Below are 11,405 nucleotides of genomic sequence, written 5' to 3' on the forward strand. Positions count from 1 at the left end.
AGCAAGCTGGTGTGAGGTCTCCACCAATGTGCCATTGAAAACTATCTGCCAGAATAGAGAACGTCATTACAGTCTGATCATCAGTTTATATGCAGCAAAGCTGAGTCGGTTCAGTTGGTACTCTTTGTCCAATATCCCAAAATACACAAAAATATTTTTTAAAATGGAAGTGCAGGGGAGGAAAAGAGGTTACTACCATAAACACATTTCCTTGCTTTCACATGACAAATGAGATACCCAGCATAAATCCAGAGTAACCAAGTTCTGTGCAGAAGAGATCTACATGAGCAAGAAGAGAATCCAGCACAGCCACTCCTCTTCCCATCCAGCTCCTATGGCTGGTGCATTGCCCCTCCACAGGAGAGGAATAGCCAGATGGCCAGTAGCTCCCTGGAGTTGCATTGCCCCACTCAAGAGACACACCTTACCCAGGTAAAGCAAACAGAAGATGCACAGTCCCTGAAAAAAGGTTCATGTCCTGCCATCAACCTAACAAAACCACACTGGTTCTCCTGTGATAAGAGATCTGGAGCATAACTTGCTGCTGAGTAGCTGCACAAACAAGTTGCTTTAATGCAACTGGGTTTGCCTGTTGCGAGAGGTATCTGGCTTAGATTACTTATGAAAGACAAAAGAGATCAAGTACCAAAAATACTCTCAAAATACTTGAAAAAAATTATACTCTTGGGTAAACACATTTCAATAAAGGATTTTTTTAAAAAGGAAAGAAAAAAGTACTCCAAAAGAGAAAAACAGTAGCCTTCAAAAAAACTATGCTCAACAGAAGGATATGAAGGACTGTGAATAGAAGCAACACAAACTCCTGTACTTTCTATTATTACCCTTGTACTCTTGTGACTAACTTGGCTGACTTACAAAAAGAACAATTTCATAACAGAATTTAAAGCAGGGGATGAGGGAGAGAAGTACTGCCCACTTTTGATGTTGTTGGCACAGTTATTTTTTGACAGTATTAGTACTCTTTTACATACAGTGCCATACAGTTATATGACACTTTCCACACTAAGGGCCTAAACCTGGAAACTCTTAAGGCTTGATCCTAACACCTTTCTACTTATAAAGAGCAGTGCCTTACTCTGCAAATATTCCCACAGAAATCAGTTCTGTTTATCTATTGTTCATTATCTGCATTTGGCAACACTTTGTGTATTTACAGTTTCTCCTCTGTAGAGAGTCAGTTTCCTTTCATATAGCAATAGGAGTGATGCTACAAATAAACAGGAAAACCTCAGCAAAAAATTTACAAGTTTTGCAGAAAAACACAGGGGTATGTTAACTTCACCAAGATGATTTTACTCCATTTGGGTTAAATTGATCATTTTCATGTTAATAGTGGGTGGAATATTCAAAAGTGCCCAAGTAATTTAGGAACACAAGTCCCACTGACTTTTGTTTTGGGACTTGAGCTGCGAAGTCACTTTGGCACTTTTGAAAATCCCGCCCAAGATTTCTTTAATTAACGTACCTGAACAGTTTGAGGTTAGCAGTTATTCATGCTGCACAGTTTCAATATAACAGAAGAATTTGATTAAGCAAGACTATACTGGGGGTAGAATCTGGGGAAGGAAGAGAGCATGGCAGTAGATTGCAGTAGTACAGTCTAAACCAGGGGTTGGCAACCTTTCTGAAGTGGTGGGCCGAGTCTTCATTTATTCACTTTAAGGTTTCGTGTGCCAGTAATGCATTTTAACGTTTTTAGAAGGTCTTTCTCTATAAGTCGATATATTATATAACTAAACTATTGTTGTATGTAAAGTAAACAAGGTTTTCAAAATGTTTAAGAAGCTTCATTTAAAATTAAATTAAAATGCTGATCTTACACCGCCGGCCCGCTGCCGGTCTGGGGTTCCGTCTGCCAGCTCCTGCCTGCCAGGGTCCCAGCTGCCGGCCCCGCTCAGCCCGCTACCAGTCTGGGATCCCGGCCCTGCCCTGCCCACATAGAATGGGTACCTACCTTCTCCCTGGTTCTAGCCCATTCTCTTCCTCACTCTCTGCACTGAGCACAGGGCTGGGGGTGAAGGAGCAGGCTGGGGGTTGGGGTGTAGGGTCTGGCCAGGAGCTAGAATGAAGGAGGGGGCTCAGGGTTGGGGCAGGAGGTTTGGGTGTGGACTGCTTACCTGGGCAGCTCCCATTTGGTGCAAGGGGTGCAGGAGCTCCTGTTTGGTGCTCAGGGTGGGGGTGGGAATGTGGGGGGTGCGAGGAGGGTGCAGGAGTCAGGGCAGAGGGCTGAGGGCATGTGTGGGGGGTGCTGGAGTCAGGGCTAGGGTCATGGGTGGGTGCAGGGGTCAGGGCAGGAGGCTGAGGTGTGTGGGGGGTGCAGGGGTCAGTGCAGAGGGCTGGGTGTGTTTGAGAGGGGGTCAGGGCAGAGGGCTGGGCGCGTGGCCTAGGGTCCTGGGGTTTACTGGTCCTGGTTACTCCCAGCCCCCTGCCCAGAGTGGCTCACGGCAGGGGGGTGGAGGGGATATGCCCTGATTCCACCCCGCTTCCCCAAGGCCCCGTCCCCACCTCTTCTCCGCCTCCACGCTGCAGCTCCGCTTCTCCCCCTTCCCCACAAGGGCCATCAGCTGATTGGCGGCAGGGAGGGAGGAGGAGGAGGAGGGGCAGGAACCCAGTACGGCGGGGGAAGGGGAGCTTGTCTGCCCTGCAGCAGCAACTGGCAGGAATAAGCTTCTTCACCCTGCCGCTGCGGGGGGGAAGGGGGGAGTGGAGAAGAGTGGGCCGGGGCGGGCAGGATTTTTAATGGCATGCTGCTGCCTGCCGGGGTCCCGGCCGCCAGCCCCGCTCAGCCCTCTGCCGGCCTGGGTTCGGCAGCGGGCTGAACGGGGCTGGTGCCTGGGACCCAGCAGGCAGCAGCATGCCATTAAAAATCGGCTCACGTGCCATCTTTGGCACGTGTGCCATAGGCTGCCGACCCCTGGTCTAAACTCTAATCCCATTTTAGCCCAGCTAGTCCCCCCACAGGTTGCTCAATACGACACAAGCCAAGAAAGATCCCAGGACAAAGCAAAGTGAAGAACAAAAGAAGTGAGATGGCAGTTCTATTCCCCATGTCATTAAATGCAGAAGATGCCCCACCCAAAAAGCAAACACTGTTAATGTGTTCATCTGATTTGCAAGGCAAAAGAGAAGCCTGGATGCTACAGATCTTCAGAGCTGCTGCATTCTACCCAGCACCGTTCTGGAATCACCCAGGCCCATTGGTTCTTAGCAACTTTAAATTTCCATCTAGACAGAACCCAAGTACTCTAGTATCCAGTCTCTTGTCCAACATGAAAGCCATTTAAAAAAAAAAAAAAACATGACATCAACAGACCCAAAAGGTCAATTGACAAGAGGCTGAACCCAATCTAAACCCTAAGAGTGGATACTGGAGACACCACAAACATTCTAACAAATTTATTTGGGCATAAGCTTTTTTGGGTAAAAAAACCCATTTCTTCATATCCATCTGAAGAAGTGGGGTTTTTTTACCCACAAAAGCTTATGCCTAGATAAATTTGTTAGTCTTTAACGTGCCACCAGACTCCTCATTGTTTTTGTGGATACAGACTAACACGGCTACCCCACTGATACTTGACACAAACATTCTTCTCTTCACGTCTGACCACAACCTCACTCAGGCAAGCATTATAACATTTCCTCCATCCCACCAGGACATGGAAGCAACCAAACTGGTCTCCCTCCAGAAAACATTGAACCTTTTACATTTCCAGCATGCCCTAACCAGGCAAGACCCTCAGGTACAAGGACAAGATGCTGAAGAATAGCATAATCACCTGTTAGCCACAATATACAATACCTTGGCCTCATTTTGCTCATATCCACAACAACTGTGTAGGTTACCTTAATTCACCAATGAACTTTGTCAGATAAATGGTACACTACACGCAGGAGAATCGGCTGTCAATGGTACAAAGCTCACTTCAAACCCCTGTGCCAACAGCAGGAAGACATCCTACAGGACTATGCTCTGACGGGGTAAACAAAAAGAGAGCCAGAGACAAGGCATTCTCAATTTAGGGAGTCCAGCTATGAAGACATGGGATGATACTCAAGAAAAGAGTAGCCTAATCAAAATCTAACCTCTTTTAGGTCACTTAAAGGCCTTCCTCCCTGAGGACACTTTCTCACCATAACTGGAAAGGATTTTTTTACAACTCCTTGTCAATGGTGGCCCCAAATGGAGCTACCTCCTGCAGCAGGCCATGGAACAGGTGCGCCTGTTTAGTTATCCCTTCCAGAGTTCCAGAAATAGTCCAAACCCTCTTTACAAGTATACTTGCAGCCCTTGTGAGGTTCACTTGTTATAAGAGCCCCAGGCACATAAACCATAACAAAACAAGTCCCAACAGTCCATCAACCGCCAGCCCCAACATCTCTCAACACACCTCATGTCCAGACTTCAGGCTTCTCTGGCCCTCCAGCGTCAGTCCTCCAGCTCTGAGAGCCAAGAAGCATCTCCCTGTTCTTAGCCTTCAGCTCTCTCTCACCTTCTCTGACTATGGTTTTCTGTCTCAGGAAGGTCAGCTAGATACCCCTTCCACTAGCTTCCTAAAGCTCATCTCTTGTCAGCCTTCCAGCACTGGCTCTGGCTCCTGAACGCCAGCAGGCTAGACTGCTGTGGCACTCTGTACCTCAGAATACACCCTGGAACCCCCATACTCACCCCATCACAGAATTATGATATATTTCATACAAGCATGCCATGTAAGATATCATATGAAAGGTCATGATATGCTGAAATCCATGATTTTGTCAAACCATGTGTATCACTAGTGTGTATGAAGTTATGAGATTTTGCTGTATGGTTATTACTGAAATATGTTGTAAATTTGCTAGTGACAACAAAGGAGGTGATCCAAGCCCAGGAAGGTGTTAAATTACCATTAATCAGCAGGGGAGTTGTAAACAAGGGATTTACAATACTGTAAGAGGGCTGACCAAGCATCACACAATGGGCATTTGCTCAACTCTGTAACTCAGGACACGTCTGTGATAGTATCTTCCAGGCACAGGGACTGAGAACATAAAATAACGGACAGTTTCATCATGCTTTGGCCTTTCTCCTCCCCCACCTATGCTGGAAACAACAAGAATGCTGGGAGGGCAAAGACTTCTACTGTAACATTCTGCAGGGTGGGAAAACTGTTTGATTTAAATACTGGCTAATGTAATAAGGTTTAAGATTCAGCCTGTGTGATCATCTTTTATTTTCTTTGGTAACTATCTCTGATAAATTTGTTCTATGTTTCACCTAAAACAATGCGTTTTGGTTGAAGTGCTTGGGAAATGTCAGCTCAGATTACAAAGGCCTCTCCATACCAAGGGAGGGGGCGGACTGGGTAATAAACTTACACTGAGCAGGCTTCTGATCAGGGCAAGATGGTACAGTTCTGGCATGCAAGGCAGACGGGAACTGGGGGAGAATTGCCTAGTGCCTTTATCCGTGGGATTCATGAGTGGCTCTGAGAGCATTCATGCAATCTAGCTGAATGCGGGACTCCACATGTTGTGCTGACTGATAACAGTGCCTGGAGGGGTTTGTTGCTTGTCACTAGCAAAGCATTGAGAGAGACAGCCCAGGCTGGAGAGTTAAGGGGGCACAGAGGTAGCCCAGTTTCAGGTTGTACCCCAGGGACCCCATCACATCTGCCCACTGACTTCCTGATAATTCCTCCTCCTTTCCAAGGAGCGCTTACAGAGATCTTTTCCCAGAGACCGTCTCCAGCCTCCTGACTCTCAGGCAGCTCTCACCTACCCCTTTTCCTGACTAAATCTCAGAGATTGCTCCCACCTGATCTCCTCCCTCTCACATTGCCCCTGATCTTTCATTGCCCAAGGTGCTGTCCCACCCTCTGAATTGGCCAAACTGGGAGAACCTGTTCTGGCAAGGGGGAGCTGGACCTGCTTCATTTACAGGGGCAAGCCACCTTGTGACATTCATATTGTTACACAATGCTAATCTAGTTTACCTAAGAAGCATTTAGCCAATATGGGGATAGGCAGTATAACAACCCCTAAGACAGGCACAGTTGTACTATTACTATCCTAGACCAATTTCCCTTGATTTTATTTGGTAGCTGGGGCTATCAACAAGCATCTCAAGAAGATCTAAACAATGCAATGCTCCATACTGGAGAAAATGCATACTTTTTGAGTGCTAGTGAATTCTGGGGAAAGAAAAAGAAAAAAAAGCAAAATCTAAAATATCCTAGAGTTGTGGCACTATAAACAAACCTCTGTGGTGACTTAACATACATTTCATTGACTTCAGTAGAGCATAAGTAGGGACAGAATTTGGCCTTATGATTGTAAGCCATCAGGGCTGATTACAGCAGGCATTTGCCTGTCCAGTACCAGTTCCCTTGAATACTTCCCAATTTAAGCATCATTCCCCTAAATGACCCCACTATCTGCTCAAGCATTCAACAGCAAGATAGTCTTTCTGCTAACTATTCTGAAGATACTTTCCTGACTTTGCATACGTTTTCAAGACCTCCTTCCACACTAACTTGCACAGTTCTGGTTGTGATAACAGGTGCTCAACCAACCTCTGTATAAATTAACCAGACTCAAATTAAGTACACTGCTCTCATTTCTAAAATGTATATCTATAATATATAGTGCTGTCTTCATGACCAAAAGCCTTGAACCCTACTCCACGTTTTGCATACTACCCATCCTTGTAGCTCATTATACATTAACTCAGCTCTACATGTAACTTTCCTTCTCAAAACAACATTGATCTTTTCTCCAAACTCCAGAACCTGAGACCAGCTAAATGTCAATTAATAGATATGGATCAATGCCCAAGGAGCAGGGCCGGCTCTAGGCACCAGCAAAACAAGCAGGTGCTCGGGGTGGCACATTTCTAGGGGCGGCGTTCCGGCGCCGGCCATGCCGCCCCTAGAAATGTGCCCCCGCCGCCCCAGCTCGCCTCCGCTCTGCCTCCGCCTGCTCTCCTGAGCACGCCACGGCCGCTCGGCTTCTCCCCCCTCCCTCTCAGGCTTGCCGCAAGCGAAACAGCTGTTTCGCGCAGGGAGGGAGAAGCCAAGCGGCGGCACGCTCAGGGGAGGCGGCGGTGGTGGAGCGGAGGCGAGCTGGGGTGGGGAGCAGTTCCTCTACCCCCACCATTACTTCCTGCGCTCCCCCCACCACCCTCACTCACCTCCGCTCCGCCTGCTCCCCTGAACGCGCTACCTCTCCCTCGCCTGAGAGGGAGGAGGGAGAAGCGGAGCAGCGGCATGTTCAGGGAAGCAGGAGGAGCGGAGGTGAGCGAGGTCGGTGGGTTGCGGGGGTGGAGGCGCAGGAAGCAATGGGGGGGAATGCAGGATGCCAGGAGGAGGCGGCAGGGCCGGGGATTTGGGGAAGGAGTTGGGAAGGGGCGGAGTTGGGGCGGAGCCAAGGGAACGAAAAAAAGCGGGGACAGCCAAAAATTTTTTTGCTTGGGGCAGCAAAAATCCTAGAGCCGGCCCTGCCAAGGAGTTGCTTCTATAGATGCCCCCAGAAAACCACAATATATTCATGCACTCTTCTAATATCACTTGATTGAGGCTGTCAGAGTCACTTGACTGCTTGGATAGGAAAACCCTATCTAATCCCGTGTGATAGAACCAATTTTTGCTTTGGTTCACAAGCCAGCTACGCTTTCCGTAAGACTTTTTCAGACTATAAGATTGTGCTTTTACAAACTAGAGACCTGATACTCCACTCCTTTACCCTGTTTTTATGTCCGGGTGACAAAGCAGAGACTCAGGCTCAAACTGTCTAGATAAAGTAACAAGTCAGTTTCCTGTTCTGTCTTATGCTACAAGAACTGCTCTCATGAGTAATTCTTCTGGATACGTGGCTATCCTGATATTTGCAATACTTGGTATTGAAACTGCTTTCCTGTTATAACCTTTGTTAGGAAAACAGAAAGGTACTTTTTAACACTGACAGAGCTACTGGATGCAAATGTCATAGTTGCTCCCAAACCTATCCCTTCTCGTCTCACCACCATCACTTCTGACATATAAGTTATACAAGTATAGTGGAATATCTGTCAATGGAGAATCAGTTGTTTGTTTATTTGTTTTTTAAAGACTTTAAAGTCAAGTACTAATCTGAAAAGTCATGACCTCATAGGCATAGCAGAGTGAACAAATTCTGTGGTCCCAACTCCTCATACTGGCATTTAAGTCAGTTACACAAGTGTAAATTGGAAGTGAGACAGAGGATAAATCAGATGCTGTACTAGTTTGAAATTCCATAGCCAGATTCCGCTCTGTATTACAGTGTGCATCCTGAAAACTCCACTGACCTTGACTGGGATACTCCAGATTTACACTAGTGTGCCTCCATCAGAATCAAAAAAGTTGAATTGGTGTAAATCCAGGGAAAGCAAGAGACAGATCTAGAAATAACTTTATCTGTGATGTATTCTGGAACAGCCCCTACAGCTGTGTTCTAGAAGCATTTTTGTTTTGGCCTCCAGCCATGAAAAGAATAGTTTTAAGCAAAAACCAAAGCATACACTGTCTAGATAACCTATTTTTAGCTGAGTTTATATGTTGCAAAAAGCTTGGCACCGCCTACTAGATAAACCTCTACTGCAAAATAAGATGGTGCGTGGTCATATTGCCTTCTTTTAGAAATATGGATATTCAGAGAAGAGTAGCAACAACATCTTACTTAAAGAGGGAACATCTGACACCTAGATTTGCAGTGCTTAATTTGAAAGTCATTGCCTTGCCTTCCCAGGAGAAGGCTTTATCATCCTGCCTGGTTCAATCAGACTGGATGTTTTGCCAAATTATACACTGTATGAAGTATCAAACAGGAAATTCACGTTGAAATTATGCTCCCTTACTGCTATTCACATGTTGGAAGTATGTGCCCTTATTGCAGTTGATTTTACTAATAAAACAGGGACCTACAGTATTAATCTGTTCTGGCAACTATCTCAAAAGCTTACTCGTTATCTTAATTCAAGGTTTTAAATTAGTTCCAGTGGACTCCCCTTTTGTCAAAGGTTAACAGTCAGTGCTATGTTGTATAACAAAAAACAGAATATGAACCTTAAAAAGCAAAACAAAAATATCCCATGCATTTACTTGTGTAACTTAGGTAACAATTTCCTCTCTCATTTTAAAGATATAAACTACTAATATTTAAGTCTCTGAATCAGACTGTAACCACATCTATCTAAAACCTGCTATGTTATCAACACAGTAGTGCATTTTGAGAACTCTCCAAATAATCTGGCGTCAACACCCAGGTTAAATACTTTGATCACTAACACAAGTCACTCTTTTGAATCTCTAAGAACTGCATCTCATAGATTATTCATATTGAAAACTTCGTAAGTATTTTTTCCCCAGCCCACCAAAGCTCTTCAGTAAACAGCATCTTTTATCCAAGTTTTAGTGCAAAATATGTTGTCCCATGTTACTTGGGTCCTTCCATCATTAATATTATGTGGTCTTGTACTCTTTGCCAAGGCATAATTCAGGAGCACAGCCCTTGCTCTGGCAGTGGGATCAACTCTTTAAAAAAAAAATCTAACCTTTCCCTCCTACCCTTAATGTGTTTCCAAAATATAACTGTACAATTCACAAAAATCCTGTGGGTCGAACAAAAATCACTTATGAATACTGCACCACCTTGTGGTGCCTTGCAGTAGAGCTCTCTTCTAGTGGTATCCACTAGAACAGGTTTCAGAGTGGTAGCCATTTAAGTCTGTATCAGCAAAAACAACGAGGAGTCCTTGTGGCACTTAGAGACTAACAAACGTATTCGGGCATAAGCTTTCGTGGACTAGAACCCACTTCATCGGATGCATGGAGTTAAAATACAGGAGCAGATATAAATACATGAAAGGATGGGAGGTTGCTTTACCAAGTGTCAGGTCAGTCTAATGAGTTAAATCAATTAACAGCAGGATACCAAGGGAGGAAAAATAACTTCTGAAGTGGTAAGCGAGTGGCTCATTACAGACAGTTTACAAGAAGGTGTGAGTAACAGTAGGGACAAATTAGTATTGGGGAAATGAAGTTTACGTTTTGTAATGACATAACCACTCCCAGTCTCTAGTCAGGCCTAATCTAATGGTATCCAGTTTGCAAAAAGACAGGTAGGAAGAACTCCAGTTGGAAGTAAGTAACCTTCAATTCTTTTTCTAGTGCTCTGCATATTCCCATTTATTAGACAGACTGGTAATCAACGCTGAAAACTCGCCTGGAGGTGGGAGCAGGGTCTTAACTGAACACAGAATGAAGCACTCAAGCATGTGCCCTAGATGCCAAGTCCAAAGCACAATGCTTAATGAAAGTGTGTACCAAAGTCCACATTACAGCTCTGTACATTTCAGCAATTGGCACCTACCTAAGACAAGCAAAGGAAGAAGCCAGAGCTCTAGTGGAATGTGATCAAATCAAAACAAGTACAGGAACTTTTGCTCACATGTAGCATTCAACAATACATTGTTTAATCCATCTAGAGACAAGTCTGGGGAAGAAACCTTACAACCCATACGGTTTTTTAGTGTAAGACACAAAAAATATTGGATTTACAAAAACTTTTAGTTTCCATTTAAATAATAAGTGAGGGTCCTTCTGGTATCCAAAGCATGTAGCAGAGATTTCCCCTTTTTAGAATTAGGCTTAGGGGGAAAGAAGCAAATCAATAGTATCACTTGATACAAAAAAATTAGACACACCCTTAGGTACAAACCTGGGATCACGTCTAAGAACTATCTTGTCTTTACAAAAAGAAGTGAATGGTGGATCAGCCATAAAGGCATTCAACACACTCTCCTGGCAGACGTGATGGCTAAACCACAGAAAGAACACTCAGCCATGACTTCAAAGAGCGATTTTACCACCATGACCAACACCAAATTGAGATCCCAAGAAGGGAAAGGATCTCTAACAGGGGGATACACATTTGATAAATCTTTCATATACCTTTTGACCAAACAATAAACAAACAGTGACCTACCATCAACTAAAGTAGGATAGGTGGAGATGGCTGCCAAATGAACTTTGAACAATGAATTAGATAGCCTCTGAGATTTTTTAAGCACATTAAGTCCAAAACACAAGGAATGAAAGCAGGTACAAGGGAATCACTAGTCCACTTTAAGTGGTACAGCTTCTAGTAGACTGTTTTCTAGCGTTAATTAGTATGGACGAAGGACATGACAGTCAAGAATAGACAGAGTTAAAGTCCAATCACCCACAGCCTCAAGGGAAGAGATTGTGAATCCGGGTTGCAGAATGCTGGTATTGTTGATGCCTTTGACTTGACAAAAAGCACTTCAGCAACAACGAAGATTAGGGATGGGACTGCCTCTGGTACCAAAAAGGAGTTGAGGGCCTCTTCTTAGCAGAGGAAATTAAACC

Source organism: Lepidochelys olivacea (genome assembly GCF_965140295.1).
Source record: "Lepidochelys olivacea isolate rLepOli2 genome assembly, chromosome: 1".
Taxonomy (NCBI): domain Eukaryota; kingdom Metazoa; phylum Chordata; order Testudines; family Cheloniidae; genus Lepidochelys; species Lepidochelys olivacea.